This window comes from Danio rerio, chromosome 9 (genome assembly GCF_052040795.2).
Source record: "Danio rerio strain M-AB ecotype USA chromosome 9, GRCz13ab, whole genome shotgun sequence".
Taxonomy (NCBI): Eukaryota; Metazoa; Chordata; class Actinopteri; order Cypriniformes; family Danionidae; genus Danio; species Danio rerio.
Window position 1 is genome coordinate 34,854,433 of NC_141029.1, and position 18,437 is coordinate 34,872,869.

Sequence of the window (18,437 nt, forward strand, 5' to 3'; positions counted from 1 at the left end):
ATCAATGTTTTATCAACATTGTGTGGTTTTCACCATCCAGATTTATTCGGCCAATCTCCATTTCAAAATGCACTGAAGTAAAAAAAAAATGCTAAACACTTTTGTGTGTATAAAACAATGGAAATGTCTAGATTTTCTGTACAGAAACACAAATCAGAAATATTGTTGACAATGATAATATGCTACTGATAAAACATTTAAAACATTAATTACTCATCTACTAGTGTACTAAGACTTACACCGTAGAATCAACCAAACAAAAAAAAAACTTATAGATCAATCCAAATCTTATCTTTTTTCATATTTGCAAATGTAAAAATATTTTTGGACCAGTAAACAAAACAACAGACAAATAACCTTCTGTTTAGAGCACTGTACATCTCTCTTATTTAACACACCTGAATCAAATCATCGGCACATTAGCAAAGAGCTCAGTGAACTGAACTGAACGGGTCACATAACAGAGAAAATGTGCAGTGATGCGGGTCCCCAGGACTGAAAACCGTGACAAATGCCACCCAGTCAAAGCAGAAACTTTGTGTGAGGCCTTGGGTGTTCACTAGCGTCACTTAGTGGACAAACCGAAAGTCTTTTTGATTGCTGAATTAAAATAAGGATGAAAACGAATCAGAAAATATCATTTTTATAATTTATTCATTATATATACATATTTTTTCCAGATATGCTTATTTGCATTATTATTGTTGTTAGACCTGTTATTATTGATATTATTAATATTATTATTTTGCTACTACGGCTAGGCCTACTGTATCTTTATTATTTGGAAATAAATTAAGTTAAAACAAAAGTGTGTACATGTTACTCTGCAAACAGAAATATATCTGTTTACCTTTAAAGAAGTCTGAGTGGTTTTCAATCGCGTGCAACACTATAGGACAAGTCTTTGCCTCCCCCTTTTGGCCAATGAGGAGCAGTACATTTTCCCTTTTCAGTGTAGGATACAAAGTAACATTTAGGCCAGTGTTTCTCACCACTTTTCTGGAGGACCACCAGCTCTGCACATTTTTCATGTCCCCTTAACCAAACACACCTGATTCAGATCATCAGCTCGTTAGCAGAGACTGAAAGACTTGTAATAGGTGTGATAGACAAAGCAGACAGCCAAAACATGCAGTGTTGGTGGACACTGATTTAGGTTAAAGAAAAATCAATATCTTGAAAAGACGTTTAGATTTAAGTTTTTTTTTTTTGTGTGTGTGTGTGTGTGTGTGTGTGTGTGTGTGTGTGTGTGTGTGTGTGTGTGTGTGTGTGTGTGTGTGTGTGTGTGTGTGTGTGTGTGTGTTCAGATAGATCATGAGATTTTATGTAGGCTGGACTAACTAAAGATTTAAAACTAAAACTATTCTGCTGATAAAAGGTCTATTATTTCCAGCAAAATTGTTCCAAGGATAAAAAGGAAGAAAGTTAAACAGAAGCATTTATTTATTCATAGGACGTCAGAGTGCAATAGCCTACTAACAGCTCATTTGTGTATTCGCATTTTGTTGTTCAACTAGCCTTCAATCAGTAGGCTTCAGGTAAATTGAATGTATAGACTTTTTTATTTATCAAATACTCTGTAAGATGCTGGGTTTTTGTTATGACAATATATCAATCAGTTATCAGACTCATTTTGTGACCGTACAGTGAAAAGATTTAAGTGGCTGGAAGAGTGGATGGATATGGGGGATGGAGCTATATTTAATGGTAGAAAGCTCTCTCTGCATCTCTCTCGCTTCATCAGTTTTATGGGCTATGATAGCTGGATGCAATCAGGATGTCAAGGAAGACTGCAGACGTATAGGAAAACTGTAAAGGAAACAAAAAGAGGGACAGAATCTGATAACTCAATGTAAACATCATATTTAACCTGATATAAGTGATTGAGTGCTGTTGTATATGTTGATCTGAATATCTTTAGGTTCAATCTTTGTCTATAGGCTAATCAAACCATAGCATGACAGGCTTTAGGGCAAAGGCACATGAACGAACAAGAAAACGTTTAAAAGATTTAAAAAAAAAATAATTAATGAATTAATAAAACACGTGATGAGCATCAGTTATACTTCTCAGCTCCTTAAGGCAGCTTGAGGAAACAGCTGCATATTTAATGAAGCACAAACAAAGGACCTCAACTGGAAGCGATGCGACCTGTTTTACAGAGTATGAAAGTTTGTTGCACGCAGTCCCCATTTTCATTGTGACATTGCTTTAATGCAACATCAGTAAACACAGTTGACATTAAGTCATTTACTTTGTAGAGGTAATTTCAATTCATTTGTCAGTTTCCTCACAGCAAGAAGTTTTCTGATTCGAGCCTCGACTGGGTCAGTTGGCGTTTCTGTGGAGTTTGCATGTACTCCCAGTGTTTGCGTGGTTTCCTCCGGGTGCTCCAGTGTTCCCAAGTTCACAGACATGCGGTACAGGTGAACTGGGTAAGCTAAAATTGTTAGTAGTGTATGTGTGTAAATTAGTGTGAATGGGTGTTTCTCAGTGATGGGTTGCAGCTGGAGGGGCATCCGCTGCATAAACGTGCTGGATAAGTTGGCGGTTCATTCCGCTGTGGCGACCCCAGATTAGTAAAGGGACTAAGCTGAAAAGAAAATGAATGAATGAATGAATGAATGAATGAATGAACAGAAAATGTTGTTCATGTGGCTTCAAAATAATTACTTGTTGAAAATAATTATACATCTTTAGAAATTAACTAATTCAGATACAAGTTTTGTTCCCTGAATTAAAAGGTGGATTTGAACAAAGGGGTTGAATGATTAATTCAGTGACTCACTCTTAAAGGGAAAGTTCAATTAGATGTTAAAATCTATAATTAATTTACACCCCAGGGGCGGATTTTCCCAATAAGCAAGGTAAGCGTCCACTTAGGGCCCCAGGACATCTGAGGGCCCCCAATAAATATCCAGAAGTGTAAATTATATCTATAAACTATATATAACATAATTTTCTGTCATGTGTTGTATAGTGAAAGTCAAACAAATACAATTTGTACAAATACAACACTAAATATGATATTATTTGATATACAATAAAAGTAATATTATTATAATAATGTAATGTTATGTAATTATAAAATTATAAAATATCCACCACCCCCAATCATGGAGCAGTCCAGCAGATTTATAAAAATATAGATATTTATTATTTTTAGTTGTAAATGAATTTAAAGAAATTTAATCAATTAAAATGTAGAGCTTGCATTAAGATAAAACATGGAAAAAAACAACAACAAAATAAAAAAATAAAAATAAAAATAAAAAGCAGAAAGAGTGTATTTCAGGACTTGGGCCCCATGGCTGTAGTTGCTTAGGGCCCCTAAATCACTAAATCGGCCCTGCCCTCAGGTACAACGTTTCATTCATTTATTTTCTTTTGGCTTAGTCCCTTTATTCATCAGGGGTCGCCCAAGTGGAATGAACCGACAACTTATTTAGCATATGTTTTACGCAGCGGATGCTCTTCCAGCTGCAAACCAGTACTGGGAAACATCCATACACACTCATTTACACCAATTATGTTTTATTCAATTCATTAGGTACAACGTAGTAAAATTAAATTTAGCCATGGTCATTGGTGATTCATTGTATGCACAAGTTTTAAAAAATAAATAAATAAAATTGCAGGTAAAACCACATTAATACAGCTTATGCCGATAGATCTTAAATTAAGCAAAAAAATAGCATTTTGTACAAAAAATTAACCATAATTTACCGCATAGTTACTGTTATGACAGTCACTAATCCCCAGTCACAGATGTTACTGAAAAATGCACTGCTAATGAAAGCTCATAAAGTTAATATAGATTCATATAGGGGAATTACTTACCTACGTCACACATGACATCACACGCGTTCAACCGCACATGGCGGTTGCACAAAAAGACCAGTTGCAACAGCAAACATGTTGCGTTGTGCAGTAAGATGTCAAAAACTTACATTTTACCGTACACCACACTGTTTTTAATGTCAAACTGCAGATGTCATTGGCTAACAGCCATCAGAAGAACTGAATGGAGTGAGGACCTAATTTAAAATGCTGGACTCTGCATTTCTCATTTTTTTTATCAGACCAGTCCAAGCTATGCTGAATTACACACCTAACTCGTTTTTGGTTGCAGCAATGATTTTAGCAAAAACTGTTACATACGGTTAATTAAACTGCAGACACTGAATGCTAAGAATGAAATGTAAAAATGTAAGTTCACATACCCTGTCTTACAGGTGCAGTTTGCTGGCAGAATGCAGTTGTTTTACTTGTTGATGATTACCCAGACCTTGTACAGATCCATCTTCTTTCCTTGTCTTTGGCTAGGCAGAACCTTGGTTTTTTAGCACTACAAAGTTTTGAATCTGGTAATCAACATTATTTCTTGCACATGACCACACAGAACACAATTGTAGGCATCCAAAGACTTGTAGACCTTTAACTTCTCTCTTGTAAAATCACTTGGAGTTTCAATGAGATAGATAGGCTGGATGCGCTTGGAAGGGTGCTGTCGCAAATGAACTTGTCAGACGAATGCCGCTCACTCACGTTAATTTTGCTGAATAACTGTGCTTATCACTGGGTGACCAGCTGTTATAATATGCTGAAAGCATTATGTAAATGATATAATATGTAAATATATATATATATATATATATAACTTATGAATAACAACAAACTTTGGACCACATCGGATGTCATTGCCTCTAGCGCTCCCTGTTTCTTTCTGCAACCTTGATGCGCGCGCATCCTAAATGTTTACAAACCGGTAATTTGCCTATAAATTTATGGATTATTCTAATCAAATCATGTTTTGTAGGCTTCAACATTCAAAACAATGTCATAATTAATAGCATACACCAGCATTACTGATAGAAAATATATGTATTTAATGTCGTTACTGCTTATTCCTAAAAAAACAAAGATCACATACAGAATATCTTCCCAAATCCCAGCGTTTGTCTAATTAGAGCCGAAACTCCCCCTAGCGCCGCTCTCTGTAATGTGTCTGGGTCCCTCCACCTCCTCTGCCAGAGTGCATCGCCTGTGTGCTCCGCCTGTGAAGGATACTATCATTACTGCCGCCAGACTGGTAGCAATGTCTGATAGTGGATAAATCTGGGTACAGCGTATTGATCATCGGATCATTTTAAGGGATATGTTGGCGTGTCCATCAGGTAAGTTTCTAGCGGTGCTACACCTATTGTCTGTTCTATTGTGCTCATTGCCTTGATCTATACAGAAGTGATCGCCTTTTGGAATTAGAAGCCACGGGATGCATGTTAAAGTTCTCACGCCCAGCTGTTGTCTGTAAAATGTCAAATTCACTTCAGAGTGTTTTATTATAGTCCGTGTTATTGGGTTCAAACGAAAAATCATTATCGCTGCTTCCTGGCGAGACGTCAAAGATTAACCATGTGTAAAAAAATCATACTAATAATAACACCACGTTTTCTGTACACATTTCTTCTAATAGTGAATACTATTAAAAAGCATTAACAATAACAATAATGAAAGAGATTTTGTTTTGCATTGTGCATGGGACTGACTCCCTAATATGATCATTAATCTCGTGTCTCGTGACATCGAGTCGCCTCCAGAACTGCTGCTGGACGGATCACGCGCGCACCACCGAAAATGCTTGTTTATTTATTTGTTGATGTGTTTGTCGGATATGTTAGATAGGCAGTGATGCCCCTCTTTAAAGCACATGGTTGGCATTCCATTCACTTGGGTGGTGTATCCATGACTAGGTGTCCGAATCCCACTGGAATCATTCGCTTGAGTCGGTTCATTTGAATCTCAAATCACTGGAGTAAAGGTATGGACTGACATTGAACTTTGAAAGAGGGATCTAAATCTAGTTAATACAAGTGATATATTTATTCATATAATGAACATGACTAAATTTAAAAAGATATAATATCATAGCAAGCGCAGTTGGTAGCATGATGGCCTCACAGCTAAAAGGTGGTTCGAGCCTCGGCTGGGTCAGTTGGCATTTCTGTGTGGAGTTTGCATGTTCTCCCCGTGTTGGCGTGGGTTTCCTTCGGGTGCTCCGGTTTCCCCCACAAGTCCAAAGACATATGTCCGCTCTGCATGTGTGTGATAGGGAGTGCATGGGTGTTTCCCCAGTGATGGTTGCAGCTGGAAGGGCATCCGCTGCGTGAAACATGCTGGATAAGTTGGATGTTCATTCTGCTGTGGCAACCCCAGATTAATAAAGGGACTATGACTAAGAAAATGAATGAATAAATCATATCATAGCCTTAGCTATAGTTTACAGGAATTATTTAAATGTTATCTATTAACTTTCTCTATTTTTTATTTATTCGTACGTTATGATAATAGGCCTAATTATTTATGCAAAAAATAGTTTATATTTAAATTATTATATAATTTATTTTTGCATAGCACCTATTTTAGCATACAGCTATCATCAAGGCTATGATCAACATAACAATAAATTAACAAATAGCCGAAATTCATATAATTAAAAAAAACATAGCATAGTGATATAAGCAACATTTAATAAAAAAGTTGAACGTACATTTAGGGCTTGTGGAGCTTTAAGAGCTAAGAAACAAACGGTGAGTCACCCTCAAAACGGTCCATCGAGATGAATTGTCTGAAGGAACCGATTCTCTTAAATGAACAGATCTTCCCAACGCTATCATTTACGCCCAAAGGCTACATGCGATTTATGACCTCTTGCGGTTCCTGTTCATTCCATCATCACAGACTGCTCTTTGGCTAAAGGGGTTTGCTCTCGCATTAAGAAACGGATACGTTCTGTGTCAGCGGTGATCATTTTTGTTTTGAATGCGTGGTCCGAATGAAAACAACGCGCGGCTTGCAGGAATGATCATTGTGCCTTTCACGTTGCGTTGGATTTGATGCGGTAAGGCGGCAAATTGATGCTTCTTATCTATAATCCTGACTGACCATTTTCCTTTCTTTTGTTTATATATAATCATGACAAAAGGGGTGGGGCTGACGCACTGTTTTAGTTTTGTGTAATCTTGATTATCTGGGAATGGGTCTTTGAGGGTCAGCAGTCCTTATGTTACAGAAATGCCAGAATTAATCTTTCTCCTCTTTTCCATGCACACATGCATGTGCTTATCCTTAAGATTTCTAGCTCAGTTTATCATCTCAAGTTCAAGACTTTCTTTTTTGACTTTCATTTCTAATCTAACGTGTGGAATGGCAATTGTTTGTCTGTAATAAATCAACACTTGGTCTCATAAAGCATCTCAACAAAATGAAGATGATGTGAATTCATTTGATATTACTTAAATCAATTTTCTTCTGATACAGGTTTTCTGACTTGCTGTGCATTACAATGGACAACATTTACAATGGCTTTGCTAATCTTACTTGTGCAACATGAGTGTGATTCTGAATGTTGAATATTTTTTGCATTACACTGTTTACATCTGACATAAATTCCCATCTCTGCACAACCTTGTGCTTCTTGGTCTTTTAGTAAATTTACTGCCAGATAAAGTAGGCCAGATAATGCTATTGGACTTGCAGAATGAACATGATGTCATATGTTTAAATGGAGAAACCCCAAAAAGGTACTTAAACATTTAGGGTTTGTTCACACCACTGATTCTGGTCTTTAGGTTTTTTTGTTGTACAAAAAAGCAAATGATGAATTGGTTCGCTTAGCTTAGACACTGTTATTTTTAAAGGCACAATATGTAAGATTTGTTATCCAACAAATATACAAAAACCCTTATTGTTATATATTTAGCTGAATTAGGCTTATGCTTGAATTTATCCCAGATGTTTTGGAGAGTGTTCAAATACTGAAAAAATGAGAAATTTTAACAAGTGGCATGGATTGTGTTCTGCATGCCTAATGGCATCATACACCATCAATTTCCAGAAAACCAAACATGAAAAACATAAAAGTTGTGCATTTTATTAAGGCCAGGACACATTAATTCAACACCAAACAACTAGTGCTCGCGCCTGGTCCTGTCTGGACCAAAAAGCTGCACATACTGTATACACATCAAATTGATGGTAGCCGACTGAAAATCTGCCTCTGCGTGTAAGGATAGGTCTTTTCGCAACTGTTACAGACAGTGGTTTGTTTTCTTATTCTACCAGGGGTGTAGAATTAGCATTGACGGAGAGGACGTGTGTGTCTCCACCAATAGCCATCGACTACTGAAATGTCCCCACTAATAATTTAACTAACTTGATTAACGTCAACATTAACCTAGACATGCATCATTCATTCATTTTCTTTTTGGCTTAGTCCCTTTAGTAATCTGGGGTCGTCACAGTGGAATGAACCGCCAACTTATCCAGCACGTTTTTACACAGCAGATGCCTTTCCAGCTGCAACCCATCTCTGGGAAACATCCTCACACTGTCATTCACACTCATACACTATGGACAATTTAGCCTATGCAATTCACCTGTACCGCATGTCTTTGGACTGTGGGGGAATCTGGAGCACCCGGTGGAAACCCATGCGAATGCAGGGAGAACATACAAACTCCACACAGAAATGCCAACTGACCCAGCTGAGGCTCAAACCTTCTTGCTGTGAGGCGACAGCACTACCTACTGCACCACTGCGTTGCCAGACATACAGAAAGGGTTAAATCATGTACTCTACTCGAGTTGTGATTGGCTGTGCCTTTCTCTGCTGTCATGTGAGAGGCTCTAGCTATGTTTTGATGCAAGCAGCGCTATAACTGCGGGGCAGTTTTCCCGTGCAAGAAGGTGTATGAGGTGGGTGATAAGCAAGTGAGGATGGCGGCAGCAAAAATAAGTATTTGATTCATGGATCCCCACCAATGTCAAGAGCAAACCTACGCCCTTGCATTCTACAAAAGGGAACCGGAAGATAAAATGTCCACAGACAAAGCATAAACAAAGCAGCGTTTAGTAACATAATCACAGTAATTGTCAGGGAATTGAAGGATTTGCTCATAAAAATATGTTTGTTAATCTAATAATCCATATCGTTTGCAAATATTGGAGAAATTTAAGGAAATTAAAGCAGATTAATTAAAGTTTTCCCTCTTTACTTAAATTGTGTACTTGTCATTGTTTGAAATGACCGACCATTGGCTTGTCCCGACATTTATTTTATACCAGTGTTTCTCAACCACATTCCTGGAGGACCATCTGCACTGCACATTTCCATGTCTCCTTAACCAAACACACCTGGTTCTGATCATTAGCTCATTAGCAGAGACTGAAAGACCTGTAATAGGTGTTACAGACATAGGAGACATCCAAAACATGCAGTTTGGTGGTCCACTAGGTACGTGGTTGAGAAACACTGCTTTAGACTACACAGAGAAGCATTAACCAAAACCCTAATTCAGTATGGCAGAACAGCGCTGCTTCTTCCCCACATGATCACACCTAGAAATGGTTGACAGTGGCATAATAAAAGCTTTGCTGCTTTCGTTCAGCGTCATGCTAGTCTCTCATCAGCAATTGTTTCAGTGTCCTCGTTTCACTTTGATGGCTTTCAGCACCACCCTGCTTCAAACTACCATAATAATTGTGTTTTACCATGATCGTGATAGTGGTTTTGAATACATTAGCTCATCTGTGGATGATTTTAGGAGTCTTTTAGGATGTAATGAAGATGACAAGTCCCATGATTCCACACTCAGTCATGCCGTCGTCAGACTGTAGCTGCATCTGAAATCGCGTACTATTCAGTAGGTACTGCATTTGAATTTAAACGTACTACTCGGCTGTTAGAAGTTCTATACAGAATGAATTTGAGCAGTATGAATGGAATTCGGAAATACTACATCTGTCATTTTGTCATTGTTACGTGACCTACCCGCGTCAGTTGTGTCACTTTACTCCCATTCATGAATTCTCGGCGGGGCATCACGACATAGTGCAGCATGTATGGGATGCGCACTTCAGAGTCTCATCGGAAGTAGTGGGTAATTCGTAGGTTCACACGGAATTTTCACAGATTTTCTGCAGAATTTCTGCAGAATTCCGCAGATTTTTAGCCCATCATTAATTCTGTTTATTTACTTGAGTAAATGTGTAAATCTGAATTTATTAAGTTTTTATTCGGTAATTTAGTACTTTTTATTTCATATATTAAGGTTTTAATTATGATACTCCGCTGGATACTCCCAAAATAATTCCTCAGAAATCCACAGATTTTTACCAAAAATCTCCGCAGAACTAGCAAAAAACGTCCGCAGATTCTGTCTGGCCCTGGTCATTCGGATACTTCTTGCATACTGATTTTCGAATTCTATGAATTCGGACATACTGCTCGACTTGAATAATGGTTATGGTGTACTATATAGTATGGAAGTAGGCAGTTTCGGACTCAGCCTTTGCCTGTGTTTGTAGTGAATAGGTATCCTCTAGCAGTGCAAATTACATTCTGTGCCTTTAATGCTAAATTTATACAAAAATCCAGAACAATGCTAGATGATTTGCTGAATGTGCTGGTTTCAGTAGTATTTTATCAGCTGAGAACTTATAAAAGTGCTTGTAATGTGTACAAGAGTAAAAAATTATCAGCCATTTCTCAGTCTCTCACATACAAATGAATATCTGCTTAATGAGATGTGTTTTTGATGCTTTTTTGAACTGTTATGGGCAAAATTGTCACTATGATGAGAAAAAAGGCATATGTAAGCATTCTGTCTTTTTATTAGAGCTTCTTGTGACATCATTTCTTGTTTTTTGTCCTTTTGGATGTTTTTGGTCGGTGTTGTTTTCAATATTTCATTTGTAGCATACAATAGTTTTTACTTGGTGTGCATCATGTTTTTGGAAGACACTGTTCACACTTATTCCCACACTAATAAAGCATCACCAGAGCTCATAGCAGAGTTTGTTTTAGTTGAATCAAACCTGCCAAGTGTAGCCAACTCACACTTTAAGTTAGTAGAGTAACAAATGATCATACAGGTATGTTAACCGTCTCTGCTACGTGTTGTAAGCTGTGATATTTTGTGTGATAAACAGTTTCTCCTCTGGAAGCTTCAGAAATAAGCAATGAGGGCATCTTTCTTGTAAAGCAGACATTTTATGTATTTTGCACATCAGAACACACACTTGCAAATGCTGCCTTTTAATCTGTCAGTACAGCTCTTGCATTTTATATCTGACAGCACATGAATTATGCATTGGCCTATCTACAAGTTTTACGCTCACATGCACTAAAATAACACTAAACTTTATCTCAAGAACACCACAAAAAGAACAGAACTCCCACATTGTCGTTTGGGTACACTCATTCGGCACATTTTATTCATGTTTTGAAAACGGAATCATTTCTTATGATTAAAATTTGATGCTTCAGTAGTATTTTGTTTTATTTTGTAAAGTATTTATGGCAAAATATTGTTGTTTAAAAAAAGATTTCAGGGAAAAACAGAACGACATGAAGCCCAAAAGTATTAGACTTCATAAGATATTTAGAAACTCTCACACAAACTCTATTGCAATGGTGTGGCATCTTTTATCTTACATCTGAAACAACCTTGGCCTAGCAAGTTTCCTTCCACTTGCCCTCTATAGCAAATTCAGGAAAGGGAGTGTTAACAACCGTGACAGTTAAACTGCAGGGAAGCCTTGTTGTATAAAGCATCAATAGAGCTCATGTGTTGGCCTGCAATCGCTATGCTAACCGCACAAGCATGTGGTGTTTTTACTGTGAGAAGAAGAGCGATGATGGGAAAGAGGATGAGTTATCTGGCATCAGCAGACTTTTAGAGATGCACTCTTTTATGTTATATATACTCTCTATATCACAGTTAATGGCTGTTACAAGAGCAGTATTTGTTTCATACAGAATAATGCAGGATTATATGGTAAGATTAAAGGGTCATGAACTGAGAAATCGAAATCCTCTTGCTCTTTTGACATGCACTCACCGGCCACTTTATAAGGTACACCTGTCCAACTGCTTGTTAACGCAAATTTCTAATCAGCCAAACACAATGCAGCTACTCAATGCATTTAGGCTTGTAGACATGGTCAAGATGATCTGCTGCAGTTCAAACCGTGCATCAAAATGGGGAGGGAAGGGGATTTAAGTGACTTTGAATGTGACATGGTTGTAAGTGCCAGACTGGCTGGTCTGAGTATTTCAGAAACTGCTGATCTACTGGGATTTTCATGCACAACCATCACTAGGGTTTACGGTCTGAAAAGGGAAAATATCCAGTGAGGCAAGAAGTTAGAGGTGAATGGCCAGACTGGTTCGAACTAATAGAAAGGCAACAGTAACTCCAATAACCACTCGTTACAACTGAGGTATGCAGAAGAGCATCTCTGAACACACAACACAGTGAACCTTGAGGCAGATGGGCTACAATTATTTGAGGCTGAAAGCATGGATCCAGCCTGCCTTGTATCAATGATTCAGGGTGGTGGTGGTGTAATGGTGTGGGGGATGTTTTCTTGGCACACTTTAGGCCCATTAGTACCAATTGAGCATTGTGTCAATGCCACAGCCTACCTGAGTATTTCTGCAGAGCGCCGACCATGTCCATCCCTTTATGACCACAGTGTACCCATCTTCTGATGTCTATATAGCAGGATAATGTGCCATGTCATAAAGCACAAATCATCACAGTCTGTTTTTTTTGCCAGTTCTCAATCCAATAGATAACCTTTGGGATGTGGTGGAAGGTGAGATTTGCATCATGGATGTGCAGCTGACAAATCTGCAGCAACTGCATGATGCTGTCATGCCAATATGGACCAACATCTCTGAGGAGTATTTCCAGTACATTGTTGAATCTATGCCACAAAGGATTAAGGCAGTTTTAAAGGCAAAAGTGGGTCCAACTCTGTACTATTAAGGTGTACCTAATAAAGTGGCAGGTGAGTGTATAAAAGGTATTGTTTACATTTTTTGATAGCAATACTGAAACGCTTAATGATACCGGTTCTTATCAATACTATTCACTATAATTTGGTGCAAAATGATAAGAACATTTCAAGTTATTTTATTTTTACAGCAATTATTTTAAGCAAACAAAAATAGGTGAATAAAGTCATGATGTCATAAACCTGCTCCACACAATGTTTTTGCTATTGGATTGTCTGTAAGTACAGGCTGTTAGATATGTACTAATCTAGATATAGAGTTTAACTATTAACTAGTTACCTATTTTAGATATTTAACTATTTTAAGTTTGCAAATTGTTAGTCAATCGTAATAGTTGTGATTTATTAAAGTAGTTGTGAGTTATTAAAGTTTATTTAAACTATCTGTTCTGTTGAGTGTTTCAGATAAGAATGGAAAGATAGTAGTCTATTACACCTAAATTATTTAAAAATAAATAAAATCTTTATTTATTTATATTTTTTATTGTGTACTACTGTAGAAATACATTGATACAGTATAATTTATAGTCGGATCTCGGAAAACAGTATAACATAAAACCATTCCTGTTACTATTGTTACCTTTAGAATACTTTAAATATTTCAGGACTGCATTGCACATGTGAGCGCTGCATGTTTCAGAAGCGCATGAATGAATGCTTCAGGATGAAAGCCCATCTAGCAACTCACTATAGAGTGCACACTATAATAGTATTTTTCTATAAACGGCAACTTTTGTGATGTTTTTGACGGCCCTTCATGCTTGTGGGTGTGTGTGTGTGTATGGTGGTTTCTCCACATCTGCTCCTCAGAGACAGCCTGCTCTCACAGCTGGAGAGAGAGAGTTCAGACCGTGTTCTGTATAGGGTTGGATTGCTCTGGCTAAATATAGAGCCAATGTTTCTGACACAATTATTTAATTTCCATCAGGCCTCAGCACCCAGATTAAAGAGAGCAAGGCTCTGTAATGCAATTTTTCTATTTCATACAATTACTCGCTGTCCCTCTCTCTGTTTCTCTGTCTGCATACACAAACAAACATGCTATTTACGTGACGGTAGCTATTATGATTGTGTAATTTAATGTATTTATTTTGGATGTTATAAATAGGCCTGAGAACACTTTATATTAACTTTTGTTAAACTAAAACACTTAATAATGGGTGTCTTCTGTAAAAAATGTATTATTATTTTTAGCTACAATATATATTGTGATGTACAGAGGAACATTTTTAGGAGTTTTTATGAAACCACAAAAGCATACCTATGACTTCAGTTTCAGGGTGAAATGAATACTATGACGCACAATACTTTTTGTTTCCCATTCACTTTAAATATATTTTATGCTAATTACATTTTGAGGTACCTATTGTTGATAAATAAAGGCCAAATTCTAACCACAAAACACCAGCGTCATCAATGCACTCTGATATCATATTAAATCAATGACATGATAAACGTAACGGAAACCGAACCGAATGAGACCACTGTAGGTTCACGCCCTATAGTGTATAATTAGGATGTGTATCTGAAATGTACAACAAAACGTTCCCTAAGTAACATATTTCACATTCACAAAAACCAAACAGTGCCTCCTGGTGGATTTGTCATCTGAAACGTGCCTGGAGCAACGTATTTTATGTTTCGCAAAAATGTAGGTTGAGGCATGTATTTCCATTGGGCTAAAAAATGGACAATCTCTGTTTTACATACACATTATATACACAACTCTGCCATTTTTTAATAGATATCTGGTAGTTTATGTTTGTATGTGTGTGTTTGGTTGTATGTGTCAGTCATGCTTGCTCATAATTTAATTTTGAGGGACCTATTATTGACAAATAAAGGCCAAATAATAACCACAAAACACCTCAACAGTTTTTAGTATTTGTGCTCTAACACGTCTGCCTCACTTATCTCTCTATGGACAGCTTTTCTGGCTTGGTCAGTTTGCTTTGTACTTTGTACAGTGTTGTACTCGTGTGTGATGAAGAGAGGGTCTGATGAAGCACAGTTTCACTAAAGAAATAAAAACAATAGCTACGTTTCCATCCACCTATTTTTACGCACATTTTGCATAAGCTCATAAAAAATCAATTGATGGAAATGCCAAGATGCCCACACATTTTGAAAATGCGCATAAAAATATGCACATAACTGAGTAGGATAAACTTTTTAATAGAAAAGAAAAGATGCACATAAACTGCAAAGGAAACACTTTTACCAAGCAAGTTCCAGTATGAGAGTTAAAAAAAAGTCATGTGATTTTGATATAAGAGATCATGTGATGATCAAAATGTGTGTGAATGGACAAACCAGCAGGCTAAACGCACTGTAAAACATCTGAAATGTTGTTTTGGTCATTCTAAAACGCCTTAACCATTGCAGTATTAGTCTTTATTATATTATTAATTTCCGCCAGTTAATCAGGAAGTGACGATTTTGTTCTCTTTGACTAAATTGAATTGCTGCTTTATTCGCATGAATTCACATGTCTTTTATGCAATATTCCAGTTCAAGTCAATTTGCATTTTTAGAAAAAGTACATTGTCGCAGTGCAGTTTTCTCTTACATTTGCTTTTGAAAACCCAAATAGTTGAGTTTAGGGATCAATTCACACTAAAGCAAGTGGGATTATTATTTACTTTTGTGTATTTGCTCTAAATGCTCCTGTAGGCTTCTGTTCCTGTACTTGAGTCTTGTTTAATACATCCAAGAAGTGTGTTTTCTTCAAGCTGGTAAAATTAAAGCTAGTTCATATATCTGACTGCAAATAAAATTAGGGTCAAATTAATGGATTATGGACAAATTAAAGACAAAATTATGTTTTTGTGTTGTGAATTAAAATTAATAAATTTTGATTGAAAGCGTCATCAATGCACCGTAATATCGAATTGAATCGATGACATGATAAACGTAAACCGAACCGAATGAGACCAGTGTAGTATCACATTCCTAAAGTATAATAAGGAGGTGTATCTGAAACATACAACAAAATGCTCCCTAAGTAACATATTTCACATTCACAAGAATTAAACAGCGCCCTATAGTGTATTTGTCATCTGAAACGTGCCCGGAGCAACATATATTGTTTGGCAAAAATGTAGGCTGAGGCACGCATTTCCATTGGGCTAAAAATGGACAATCTCTGTCTTACATATTCATTATATAGCACACATGCATGCAACTCTGCCATTCTGTTTAATAGATATATCCGCTAGATTGTGTATGTGTGTGTGTTTGGTTGTATGTGTCAGTCATGCTTGCTCACTCTGAACCCTACAGTGTATTTTCTTCCCTTCATTACATCTGTTCATCTTTCACTCTCTCTGCTCTTCCTCTTTCTGCTCCCTGATTCTGTCTGTCTTTCTGTCTGTCTTGTTATTCTTGTTTAGTAGGTGAAGAGATGTTATTGTTCTGCCTTTTGATCATCCATGGCTGCCTCCAGGGCAAGGCAAATGTGAATGTGTTGCGTGTACATCTGTGTTTCTACATGTGTGTGTGTATATGATATGCATTACTCAGCGCTTTGAACATATGCTAAAGGCTGAGCGGGCCTCTCTGTCAAATGATGTGTGTGTTCATGAGTCTTGGCTCTGTAGGTGTAATGGCTGTGAAAATCTGAGTTTTGATGGCTAAATGTAAAAGCCTCCAGGGACTCTCCTGCTCCAGTTAGCACTAGATTCTGCCTATATGCTTTAATGGCAACCGTCCATCAGCTCACCTTAGAATATATGCTGTTACTGCAGCCTATGACTTTCCATCTATGGCAGAATGGTAAAGAATTAATTTTTTTGTTAATAATGCACTGCTTGCTCAGTATGAAGACGGTAAATGAACATGGGCTAAAGCTTTCATTTGGTACAGATCAAGATGAAATGTGACTTATACTCTGTCTTCCAAGATTAAAATGATAGCAGTGTGTGGGCACACAGACTGAATTTTGAGGTCAGTGGTCATCGCAGGAAATTTTTACATTTATTAGAGCATTCACTTAAAACAGTATGACAGTTTGCAAAATGATTAAGCCATTCTGGGCCCATGAAATTCTAGTGATTTGCACAGCAGTGGTAAAAATATCATGTTCATTTGTAGTTATTACTTTAGAAATAAGATTTAGTCTGTTTTATAATTCAAACACCAAGATTTAAACCAGGGGTGCTTTTTTATCCACCTTTTATTATTATTATTTTTATTTAAAAGGCTGAAAATCAAACTTAATTAAGGGCCATGGAGCAGAATTTACTGTTGCATATAGTAATTATATGTACCATATTAAAAATAAAATATTCAATATATAAAATAAAATAAATATTAAATATAATATTCAAATATTTTAAAGATAAACATTTAACTCCTTAAAATATTAATTGTTTTTTATCAAATTAAATGTTTAAATTTTTAGATAAATGAATAATAATAATAACAATAATAATGTTAAAGAACTTTTAATGCTTAAAATGTTTAAATATGATTAACTAAATACTAAATATATAATATTGAGTAAATGAAAACCTTTTAAATAATAAAATAACTATAATTACTAAAAACAAAGCGTTATTTGAATAATATATTGTGATTTGTAATATCAAATTAAATGTTTAAATTTTTAGATAAATGAATAATAATAATAATAATAATGTTAAAGAACTTTTAATGGTTAAAATGTTTAAATATGATTAACTAAATACTAAATATATAATATTGAGTAAATGAAAACCTTTTAAATAATAAAATAACTATAATTACTAAAAACAAAGCGTTATTTGAATAATATATTGTGATTTGTAATATTGCTACAACTGGTTTTAAAGCACAAAGACTGTATTGTCACTTAGTCATCAAAGCGGTAAAACAAAACCATAAATTATCAATTAAAATCTGCTTGGAATAAAGCAAATCAAAGGTCATCCTATATCAGCTTTGGCCTGTGAGCCTTGGTTTTAGGCATCTCTGATCTAATCTACTAATTTTTTGGACCCTATTATTATTGTTAATTTATTTGTTTGCTAGAAATTATAATTGAATTTAAAAATAGTTTTCATAAGTATTTGCGCTTAACAAACAAAATTAAATATGTAGGCTAATGTATGTCTTCAGTGGAGTGCGTACAACAACGTTTCCTTATTCCACAAAAGTAAAGGAGTAAAGTTAAGAGTAATGGTAAAGAGAGAGATAAAGAGGCTGAATGGGGGAGAATCATTCTTTATCCTCGCACTGCAGATGGTCTCTTTAACTCTATTCTCACTAGTGAAGCTATCAGTTTTTCCACTTACAAAGTCCACCATGTAAATGACAAATGGTGTGCAACTGACTCTTAAAAGGAATGGAGGATGAGACTAATTGGGTATTGATGATATGATTGGTTATGCTCCAAACACACTCGTAATTCATTAAGAAAAAAAGCACAACCCTGTTAGACCATGCGCCATGGCGCAAACCATATTTTTCCATCCTTAAAACAGCAAAGTGGATGCAAACACTGCGCTTTAGACTTTGCACTTTGATAGTTAAAATAGAGCCCATTATGATTTGAGACCATTTTTTAAATTCCATATTTGATTTGGCTCAACATA

General features: G+C 36.3%; 1 protein-coding gene across 4 annotated transcripts in view; it reads left to right on the forward strand.

Annotated features, from left to right (window-relative positions):
• The first annotated feature begins 5,006 nt into the window (after nt 1-5,006).
• vangl1 (VANGL planar cell polarity protein 1) overlaps nt 5,007-18,437 on the forward strand; it is a 69,470-nt gene continuing 56,039 nt past the window's right edge. For 2 of the 4 annotated variants that reach the window (XM_087266264.1, XM_087266267.1), the window contains exon 1: nt 5,007-5,177. The gene's annotated coding sequence lies outside the window, so the exon portion shown is untranslated. Of the gene's footprint in view, nt 5,178-6,639; nt 6,902-18,437 lie in introns of those variants that run through there. The other 2 variants (XM_087266265.1, XM_087266268.1) reach the window with 1 other exon arrangement.